This window comes from Brassica napus, chromosome C6 (assembly GCF_020379485.1).
Source record: "Brassica napus cultivar Da-Ae chromosome C6, Da-Ae, whole genome shotgun sequence".
Lineage (NCBI taxonomy): Eukaryota > Viridiplantae > Streptophyta > Magnoliopsida > Brassicales > Brassicaceae > Brassica > Brassica napus.
In genome coordinates this window covers 4536190-4543468 of record NC_063449.1, presented here as the reverse complement: position 1 = coordinate 4543468, position 7279 = coordinate 4536190, and the positions used below count along the sequence as shown (strand labels likewise).

General features: G+C 43.7%; 1 long non-coding RNA gene across 1 annotated transcript; it reads left to right on the top strand.

Annotated features, from left to right (window-relative positions):
• Window positions 1-207: 207 nt before the first annotated feature.
• LOC125588267 lies at window positions 208-6908 on the top strand. Its single transcript, XR_007324646.1, has 3 exons — window positions 208-733; window positions 830-1598; window positions 1782-6908. It is a non-coding gene; the product is annotated as an uncharacterized LOC125588267 (long non-coding RNA).
• Window positions 6909-7279: the final 371 nt, after the last annotated feature.

The following is a 7279-nucleotide window of genomic DNA, read 5'->3' as shown; positions in this document are numbered from 1 at the left end:
GTGTTAATAACTATATATTAAATATATATTATTAATTTTAATAAAAAAATTAATCCATTCTGACATTTTTTATTAAAAAAAATTGATATACCTTATCGGCTGATCTGGCCAGCCCCAAAGGAAACACACATAGTGATACAGAGTGGACTGGCTACCACACTACATGACCCGAGTTTAGAATGCTTTTCAATTAATGCTGCGGGATGGACCAATCGTCTGTTACAGTCCACAATGTTAACCGCTTGGACCGAAACTCAAGTCCGTACGGGCCAAGCCATGATAATATTTTAGTTTTTTGTATATTTTCTATTTTATACAAAAACGTTTTTAGAATTCTTTACAAAAATATTTTGGTGTAACATTATTTAGTTTATATTAGTTTGGGGAATTGGATAGCATATACATAAGGAAGACCGAAATTAATTGTATAACCATATTAAGGACTTGGCTATGATATTATGCATAATGTTTAAAAAGTGACAAAAAATACTTTTATCTCTACGCGTGAAAAAGGTTTGATGTCTAGTTCTCTTCTTCAATCAAAAGATTTCTTTCACTTTGACACAAATCTTTGAAGATTGATGAAGCATCAGAGAGGGAGAAAAGAGAGATAGAAATTGAAGAGAGTGACAGTAGATGAGAGAGGCTGAGGTTGTTCGAGAAGCTAATTTAGGGTTCTTGCGGCGACGAGTTTGTGGCGGTGCGAGTAAGGAGCATAAGTTACCGCGCAACGGTAAGTCCGGTTTGGATTGACTAGAATTCTAGGTTGAGAGCCATTTTCGGCGACACTGACACTGTAATTCACTAAACAACGACTTTGATTTTTCAGATCGGTGAAAGAGGTGTACGACGGCTACAGAAGAAGATAACCTAACATCTATTTCAAATTTTACCTTTTGCTGTTATTTTTTATGTATCACCAGAAAAATGAAAGATTTGCATGTTTGTGTGAGTAGTTTATGCAGAGATTGTATATCTAAGTTTCTGGGTTGGAGATAGTGATGTATATTGTAAGCGAACAAAACTATACTATAGTAACGTGTGAGATAGTATAGTAGCGACTGAATTGTGTTGCATGCTTTTAAAGATATGATTGGACTCCAGCACTGTAAGTAAACATTAACACTTTGGTTTATTCATCTGTATTGCTATAAAATTTCTACTATTATGAGTCTATTACATTCCTCGCGTAGGTACCAGTACCCATTGGTACTATATTACTTAGCTTGTCTTAGTACTATGGAATCTTTTATTGTATTCATTTACATATGTTCCGTTTTATACTAGCTGTGTATGTGTATTGTGTAACTCCATCCCACAATGTAACTAGGTCAAGACTCGTCTATGTTGATGTGTGCAGTGACTACATACTTTATATATCTTTCAGGCTGCAATTACTGGGACACGAGATGAGACTGCAACCACCATTCAAAAAAACAACCAGGTGGTACTTTTTTGCCAGTTAATGCCCCTGATAGGGCGCCTGTGGTATCGGTCCTGCTAGCGTCTGACCAGCCTATACGCCCAACCGTATAGACATGTCAGCATCCAATGCGCCTCGAGTTTTCCCTAGTCATGGTGTGGCTGAGTCCAGCATTGTAAGTAGCCATTTAAATGTTGAATGTTGCAAATATGGGTGTAAGACAAGACTACACTATGGACCAGTATCTAATAGTATGGAAAGTTTAATTTCGGACAAGTAACATTTGTTTGCTTAGATGGGGACAATACTATAGTGTTGGTATAGTTTGGAAATGCCAACTTATTCTTATATTTTGTAGGTTGCATCACTGGGGATCAGAGTTGCTGATGCCTCTTGTATCGCAGAAGGCTAGACACGCTCTGTTATGTCACCGCATAAGGCCACTAACGTGGATCCGCCTCCAACAGGCTAGACAATGTCACCCATGTGGTACCAAGCGTTTCTTTCCTTACGCGTACGCTCAATGATGTTGATCTTGATTGTGTCAACTGCGGTTCAATCCCTTTGTATTATTGTGCACCTTTTGTAAGAGGATACACACAAGTTTCTGCTTTAGTGGCATACTTCAGTTTTTCATATGTTAATTCCCACACTGTACCAAATATGCAGGTTTGCTATGTAGAATATGCAACAAATAATTAAGTAGAGAGTGTGTACTTTTGTAGGTGAGATGTGATGTTATGTTGGTAACTATACTATGCATTGTATACATATCATAGTTTGTTTGTCATTAGAATAATTGTTGGTTAGTGTACAAACGTATCCACTATAGTCGCTGTAGAACCTAAAATCTACACTAAGTATTTGATAGTGATCGGGGTTTGATCTAGGGAAGACAAATGATGTAGGCAACGATATATTTAAAACACAACGATGTTAAATAGTTTCCAGTAGGTGAAAATAGACTTTATTGATGAATAAGATCGAATACAATGAATTGAACTAGATCGAGTGATACAAACGAGATCGGTAAAGAAAGAATCTAAAAGTAGGAAGACAACGAGATCGATGTAAGTGTGTAGCTCTCTCAAGGGTTTTCAACGTGTCCTCCTCTGTTTCCACTCCTCTTCCTTTATAGTAAGTCGACTTCGAGATCTCTGTGGTAGCTCCGCGATCTCAGCTTCTTGTTGCACGATCTCCGCGACCTCGGCGACTCCTTCTCGAGCTCGTATTCATGCTACGGGCTCCGGCCCTTTAAGGCCCATGCCTTTGATCGCGGCCCATTATGGTATTGACCAAAATTGGGTCCAACATTTGTCCCCCAGCCTCTTTTGATTTGATCGAAAAGGAAAAATGGCGGTTATCTTTTAACCTGGGTCTTGTCGTTTGGTAACCGATATCACTCGGATTCGGTTTTAATGATCGTTTTCGAAAAAAGTCGTTCGTTGGCGCATTTTTTTAATTATTATTTTAATCGGTAACGGCTACTTTAGCCGCCGCTAGGGCATAGGCTAGGTCATAATTGCTTTTCTTGATAGCGATGATAAGGTGGCTTATATATACGTAGAGGATCTTCTTTTTGCCTCACCTCTGCTTCTTCTTTCTCGTCTCTTTCTCCTTTGCTCTGAATCTTTCTGTTCTTTGAGCTCAAGATGTGTTCGTCTTTTAATTTTCCTCATCCGACTACTACAGCCGATGATCTCGAGAACCTTTATAAGGTGTATGGGGTTGATCGTTCCGTCATCCTTGACTTGGTCGGTACGCATGAGAATCCGAAACCGTGAGAGAAGGCTACTAAGGAGCCTATCTTTCCTTCTTTCACTCCTGCGGTCTTATCTTCCCGATCCCGGAGCCAATACTCTAGGTCCTGGTGGAGCTTGGGTTTTCGCTTACCCAGCTTCTCCCGAACTTTCTTAGGCATCTTGTCGCCTTCTTGGTTAAGGCTAGGGAGGAGGGTGCTTTTGGTCTTAGCGAGTTTCGTCAGCTCATTCTGGTGAAGCAGAATAAGCAGAACCCTGGTACTTTCCTCGTGTCTCCGCGCCCAGGTCGCCACGTCATCGAGGACATCCCTTATCGTGACGAGAAGTGGCGCGAGTAATTTTTTGTTTTCAAGATGGATCGAGCATCTATGGGTAACTTTGACTTCTCCCAGCTTCCCCGGCGTTGGGCCGAGAATATCGGTTAGTTTTCTTTTGCCTATGTGTTGATGATTTTTTTTTTTTTTGGGAGTCGAAGACTAAAAATTTTTCGTTTGATTCAGTTCCTTCTGGAAGCTCTTCAATGTCAGATGAGATCTGTGGTCTGATGAGGGTCCTTCGGAGAGGTCGTTCGAACTGGTCTACTTTTGATCGAACTCGGATTCAAACTGTCTTCGCCTTGCCGGTGAGGACCGACAGGGCTCCTTTGGTTGAGGAGTCTAAAGACGAGGCCGAACATTCCCAGGAGGTCGTAGCGACTCCTTCTGTTCAGACCCAGTCTTCAGATCGGCTAACTAGACAGCTTGTGAGGAGGTCGTCGTTCCGAACTTCTGGGTCTGCATCGAGGGGCCGAGCTTCCGGAAAATCTCCCTTGATATCGATTCATGATTCCGACGACGAAGATGTTTCAGGAGAGAATCGACATCCTGTCTCGTTGAGTCCTGGCTCAGAAGACGAGACCGTGGCAGCGCCTCGCAAGCGACGTAGGTCATTGGAGGGTGCCTTGCCTGGTCCGTCTCATCCTAGGTTTGTTTCTGAGGTAGATGGTTCTTCGTTTACGGCCCAAAGCGACCTAATTTCCCTCGCTGGTCGCATGAGGTCTGTGGGTTGCTCGCTGGTCGCATGAGGTCTGTGGGTTGCCGTCTCCCATCTCTTGCTTCCTCAGTCGAGAGGGAAGCCTACGCCAAGGTGGTTGTGGCAAGCTCTAAGGTTCGTTTCTCGCCTTCATTCTATTTGAAAAGCTGTTTTGTGGTATTTGCTTATTTCGATTTCTTCTTAGGTGATGGAAGCTTTTAATGAATATGTCGTGACGATGGAAGATCATGTCGTGGCTTCTCGGAACGACAAGGAAATCGAGAGCATTGGTTTTGAGATCAAGAGGCTTTCGAAGGAGCTCCAAGCCACCAAGCAAGAAGGGAAGAAGGATGCCAAAAAGATCGAAGATTTGACTGAAGACTGGAGGAGAGTTCATCTGGAGAAAGAGGCTCTCACGTTCCAGATGGTTTCTCAAATGGCAAGAATTACGGCAATCGAGGTCGGGAGAGATCGGGACATTCGCCGCGCTTCTCGTATTGCTCGTCGCCATATCGCGGCTAAGTATCGGGAAGTTCTTGAATCTTTGAAGGATAGGTGGGCGAGCAAGAAGAGGGAAGTATCTGCTGAGATCCAGCTACAAGAGGTGACCGCCAACATCGATCTCCTGACCGAGCTCAAGGATGGGGGGCCTGACTATGGATGCGGAGCTTGCTCGATCAAAAGGGAATGGAAGGAGACTGTGAGGATTTTGTCGCCTCCACCGCCGTGCCGGATTAGTCGATCTCCGAGCTCGATCTTCCTCAAGTCTCAGATGATTCGGTGGATCAAGTCGGGGGGTCGTCTGTCCCCGATGATTCCGTTTCTAGTTAGTTTTTTCTTCTTTTTTTTGTTTAATATCTTTTTGTTTTTGACGATCTTTGATCTTGATATCTTGGATATCTTTTAATGGATAAGCATAATATTTCGGAATATCCCTGTTTCCTTAGCTTTCGAAATTCTTTTTGTTCGGGTTGTTGAGATATGGTGAGGTTCCGGTCTTTATAAAGCTTTGGCTTTGCTCTAGGATTCGTCATAGTATTTCATTTAGGGTACGAACTCGAACTGGTAGTGCCAATGCGGAACGTATTAGATCCGGAGATGTGAGTGATGCGCTCACAGAAGTTCTTCGTGAGGAGACCCGACTTCTGCAGCCTTCAACCAAAGGGGCCAAATATCCTGAGGGTGAAAAATATGTTGCTTGTGTTAAGTCGAGTAGCCCAACGGGTTCGGAGGGGCGTGATCGTCCTTCGAAGAAGGCTAAAACAAATGGTTCGGACCATCGTCTTAGTGTCCCGGGTGAAGCAGCTGTTGCTAAGCCGTTTCATTGGCAGTTCTCGCATTCCAAGGATTGTCCTATTACGGAAGATCCATATAGTGTTGCTCATTTGGTGAGGCACTTCACACCCGCTGGATGTCCGCTTCCCTCTCTGCATAATATGACTGAGCGCGAGGCTTACGTAAAGATGGATGTGGTCCATTCCAAGGTCTTTCTTTTTGAAATTTGATCCTTGTCGAATCTTTGGTTCGTTTTGTCTGTACTGATTTGCCATGTTTCAGGCTATGAAGGTTAACAACGAGTTTGCGGCAACTTTTGAAAAACGCCTGCAGGATGTTCCGCGCTCTGACAAAATTTACGAAATAAAGAAAGTCGTTCGCGAGCTAAAGCTCAGTCTAAAGATGGCTCAAGACTAGAAGCGTGCCAATGCTGCTCAACTGGCTGCCGCTGAAAAGCTGGGGAATCAGGCTGCTTCGCTCGAAGCTCGTCTGCGAGTTGTGAGCAACGAAAGGAAGTCGGCCCTCGAGCAAGTTTCCTTCTTGGAAGCGAAGGTTGAATCTTCTGCCAATAAGTTCTCTGACGACCTTCGCCGCGCGACTTATGATGCCAAAAAGACTATGGCGGATAGCTATCTAGATGTGCTGGTCTCTCTAAAGGAGAAATGGGAAAAGAAGAAGGCTGCAACTGATTGGGAGGCTCGTCTTCGGGAAGTCGTGGCAAATATAGATCTTTTGAAGGAGATCATGAACAACAATCTCCTGGCTTCGGATGAGTTGTTGCGGCTTCGAGCGAAGGAGGTCAAGCTTGGGTCCGAGGTCGATGTGATGGCGACTTCGGATTTCTCCGTTGGCAAGCTCGACTTGCCTCAGATTTCGGAGGATGATGCCAAAGTATTTCTTTGCTAAGGTCCCTTCCACGGCGGACAACGTGGCGAATTGCTCGGGTGATCGCTTTGAGGATGGTGAATTCAGCATCAAAGAGTAGCTTTAGGGACTTTCTTTGCTTTTCCCTCTGCTTTTTGTTGCTTTATTATTTGCTTATTTAATAAAGAAGGGATCGTGGGTCCCGATTTATTTGTTGCCATTTTTATGTTTTATGCGGGGCCGATTTTTTTGGGCCATGTGTCGATTTGTTGTAGATACTTTTATCGACAGTTTCGATGTAACAAAAGATTTTGTTAGCCAGTTTTGTCGCGCTTGTTGGCGGAGTTGGCCGCAACCGAGGACTTGATCAGGGTCCTGGTTTTTGGTCAACTATCGCAGGTATGCGATTTTCTTATATGAAAAGTCTGATGTGTTCGAATTTCTATGAACTGTATTTATTAAGATGTCGGACTCTGTTTCGTTATATATTTGTGAAAAGAAGGCAGTTTTTGATATTGTCGTGTCGTTATTCCTCGGGTGTTGCGATATGCCCACTTTGAGTTCTGTAGGTGGAAGGTGACTGGACTCGTGTCGTGAGTTGCCTACGTACCCTCGTCGAGGGATCAAGTCATAACGTAGTTCGATTATTTTCCCGGGGATAGGGTGTTGTTCGATTGTTCGTGTACGTACGTACGTCTGTCATTAATTTTGGCTGCATGATTAAGGGTGTTGCTTGATGTCCTTAAAGCTCGCGAGGTAGCATGTCTTGGAGCTCTTCTGGCTTCCTCTGATAGTTTCGACTCTTTTCGGGGTTGGAAATTTCAGGCATTGGTGATATGTCGAGGGGACTGCCTTCATGCTGTATAGCCAAGGTCTCCCAAGGATTGCGTTGAATGGGGCTAGACGGTCTATCACGATGAATTCTACGATTTTTCTGATTTTTCCA